This window comes from Poromitra crassiceps (assembly GCF_964638095.1).
Source record: "Poromitra crassiceps genome assembly, chromosome: 27".
Taxonomy (NCBI): Eukaryota; Metazoa; Chordata; class Actinopteri; order Beryciformes; family Melamphaidae; genus Poromitra; species Poromitra crassiceps.
The window spans coordinates 14,497,746-14,501,955 of NC_139650.1; positions in this window are offsets into that span (position 1 = coordinate 14,497,746).

Here is a 4,210-nt window from a genome sequence, read left to right on the forward strand (position 1 = left end):
ATAATAACCGCTCCATAAAGTCAAGTTGGTCTTGTATGTCACATTTTATTTGTATTGGGAACTAGGAATTTACAAGGTCAAAGGTCGGGAACACCCCCTGTGACATCAGCTGACCTCAGATTTTCTACCGTGATCTCAGGGGAGACTCACCATCCCCGACCTCAAAATCCAAGATGGCAGCACCACGCTTCAACAGTAGTGAACATTGTAGTAAATATTGTTTATTAGCACTTCTGTCTTATTTGTGTTGAATGTATTTTTCAGGTCCGGGATTAGTTTAGGAGGATAATTGATCCAACCAAACCCCGGTACATCGCTGAGGTGATGGAGAGATGGCACACCTTCTACGCCAATGTCGTTTTACGGCAAGCATCCAAAGATTTTGAACGGAGGTGAGGTCACAATACCTTCTTTGTCCCAAGTTTATATTTGGAGATGTCATGAGTGGTTATTTATAGCAGTGGTTCTTTTTGTCTTATGTACCCCTTGAGCTGGTTGCCATGCCTATAGGCCTATTTCATGCAAAATGGCCGCCGACCCGGAAACATGGAATTGCACTTCCGCTTTCTCAACTCAACTGTATTTCTCCGTTCATTCGCCGTGACCCGATAACAATGGCGCAGGTTAGACAAAATCATGGATGTAACGTTCAATTTTGTTCATAATCCAGGAACAAACAACCATATCTATCGTTTCATAGTTTTCATACCAAGGAAAAGTTATGAAAAAGATGTATTTTTGCCTTCGAAGAGACATAAACAACAGCGTTACCATGGTAATGCCTATTATGCTAACTAGCTCCCTGCAGGCTGTCAAAAGAATAACGTTAGGGGGAAGAGCAAAGGTCTGTAGCAAAGATTTCCTTTGATATGATTAAAATCAACCCATGGTTCCAACAAAATCTCACAACGCTTTATACAGTAATGTTAGCCTATTCATTGAAATGTGGTATATGTACTGTACTTATCAACGTTACATTGGCTAACGTTGTACAGCCCGAGAGGCACCGCTGTTATGCCCAGTAATGTTAAATACATGAAGCTTCACTTTATATCATATTCAGACTAATATTATTTTTAATCTATGATACATTGTTACGTTCGTCTACTAAAACACTTCATAAGGTGCCATATCAACATCGATAGAGCCAAAACAAAGATAAAGCGATAGTGTAAGTTATTTTCACACAGGCAGCTCAGTCACCTAACGGTGGGTCCGGCCAATCTGTGGTCTCGTTTCAACTTTTTTTATTTTGATAAACTGACCGACCTCATAATGGGAATCTACATTGTTACGTTTACTAACTACTAATAGTAATTATTAACACTTCATAATGTGCTACATTAACATTAATAAAGCCAAAACAACGATACGACCATAGTGTAGGCTACTGTAAAGGTCCTTACACATCGGGAGCGTTTTTTTTCGTGCGATTAAAGGCACTATGTGTAAGATTCTGCACTATTAAATATCACCAAACCATTAACTTGTATATGATGATGACTTACAGTGGTTCATTTCTGTGTTTACAACTAAGCCACGCCCCCTCCCTGTGTTGTGATGGCCCTCTTGGAGAGTAGAGCTACTACCCGAACCTGTTTACATAGAAACACCTCCCCCGAGAGGCCGACCTAGTGAGCCCCTCCCAGCCCACAGCCCAAAACAGAATTTTGTAGACAAAGATGGCGGATCCCTTATGCGGGCATTCCTGACATTCCATTCCCTGATCCAGCGTATGTCTGCGGTTTCATGCTTTAGCCAAATCGCCGCCGAAAAGAAATATCTCAGACCAGAGTCAACCTTGCCGGTCTGGCTTTCACTAGATGGAGAGCCCTACGAGCAGCTATATCTGGCCTGCAAAGTGACTCGGAGCTGGCGTGTTCTCCTGTACACACACGGTAAGTAACGATATATATAGGTCAATGGTTATAGCGTTTGCATGTCCCATTTCAGTAACGTTACGCATGATAGCGAAATGTACAAGTTGTTATCGATATTGTGAATTTGTTCTGGGAATGTTGTAATCACTTGGCTAACTGTTGCTTTTCACGGCTATTCAAATGACTTTACACTGCTAGTGTAGCCTGCTGCAGGATTTGATTAGCTTGTCGTTTGTGTATAACTTATACACAGACATTCTGTTGACATGCATGACATAACGTTACTTCCCATTACAAATTTTGCATGCATTTTCTGTTATAATTACGTCCAGTTGCTGTCACTATGACGCAGAACGATATAGTAATGTGTAAACACTTAGAAAGGCCATGGAGAAAAGCTAGCTTCGCTAATGTTAGCAGTTTGTTTTTCTATTCTGTCTCACTAAGCAACGTTACATTAGAAAATAGCTGTAACACCATCCAAACAAATCAAGGTTTGGTAAAAGTATCTAATTCATGACAATGTGGAGGAACCCTGCCTTGATATCTACCAGCTACAAAATAGATGATTCAAATGAATACTAAACACGTTTCCATTTGTCTGATTTTCAAGGTGCCAGTCATCCAGTCATCCAGAAGATGACAAGATAGAAAACAAGTGGACCCACCATTATGATATTTGAGATGGAGAAATTGTGCTTTTATAGCAAACCTGTATAATACATGTTCTATCATCTTTGATGTTTAGATGTTTGCTGTCTGCAATCTTCTGTACACCAATAAAGTTGATATGACTTCATCCATGTCTCTTGGCCACTATTCTCCATTGTAACATTAGATTTCCCTAAAGCTGAGTGTGTCTAGTAGCCTACCAGTATTTGTGTTTCTGTGTATATATAGCCTACTTTATATAATAGACAGTGTATGTGATGTTTCTCAGTACATTGATTTCACAACTTCGTTTATCAGAAAAAATACTTTATTTGCAAAACTAAAATATGGGCTACACCAGAATGACGTGACCAGTTCCATCAGCTATGCGGTTCTTCAGGATGTCGACAAGATCTGCTATCGTCCTACAGCCGACCTTCCTCTCTGCGACCCTGCCTCCTCTTTGTCCCACTGGTGCTAGCCTGGGCTTCAGGCATACAGCTTGGTTTGCCTGCCTATAAAAAACAGCAGTGATTCAAGCGTTTGAAATTAGTTTGAACAACTCTAACAATGAGAAAATACTAGCGTTGCACTATGAATACATTTTGGCCATGTCTTGGTATTAGCAGACGAACAAAAACACAGGCTAAGCTACTCACTGTTGACAGACAGCTGTGGTTAGCTAGCGATGTCCCCAACATTGAATTGAAATCATCCTAATTTAGCTATGTCAACCTGGTTTTAGACAACGTTTTGCCTAACCGTACTTAGCAATAGGGCAGGCTATGCAAAAGGTTAGGTTACAATGTAACCTTTTCAAAATCCATGTAAGCGTTACATGGATTTTGATCGGTTAGCAGATTATACAAATAAGTCTTACCAAGCGGACTATTGTCAATATCCTAAAGGTTTATGACTATCATGTGAAATTTGTCATTACTCAAGCCAAATACATAGCCGAGATGCATTCGTGCTTGTTTTATGTACTTACGTCTGCAGTAGGTAGGCTATGCACAAAATAGTTGTTTATATCTCCGTTGCTTGGGAGGGAGGGAGGGAGGGAGGGAGGGAGGCGGGGGAACCAGGAAGTGCTCTGCGCTGGTGGGTGGGATCGAGATTGTTTGGGTAAACAAGTTTTGTTATGGTTTGAAATGGCGACATCTAGTGGACAAAAAAATCACACATAGTGCCTTTAATTCGCACGTCAATAATATTTTCCGAACCTATATCAGTCAATGCAACCGTGCATACCAACAGCGAAGTTTCGCTGAGCGTTATTGCGGTGTTTATGTTGGGTGTTCAACATTTATCATTATGTTACATGTATATAACTATACAACACAATACAATACAAGACGCAAACCTCTCCACCACGATACAAAAACACTCACGTCAAAACTAATCTGCAGTATTTTGCGGCAGTAGACTTGAGGCCAAGGTGTTCACTCACTGCCTTCGGTAGCTACATGTACATTGGACATTTGCGACTCCTGGTGGTGCACAGAAGTGCACGTGCAGGAAGAAAATGAGATTAATCCCACAACCATCACACTGCGATCATGTTATAGGTATATAGGTCTGTAGCTGGCAGGGTCTACTTCCTCCTTCCCCTTTTTTAAAATGAGGGAGATGTTAGTTTCATACAGTGTTTTAGGCAAGACCTTGTCCTTTTTAGAGCT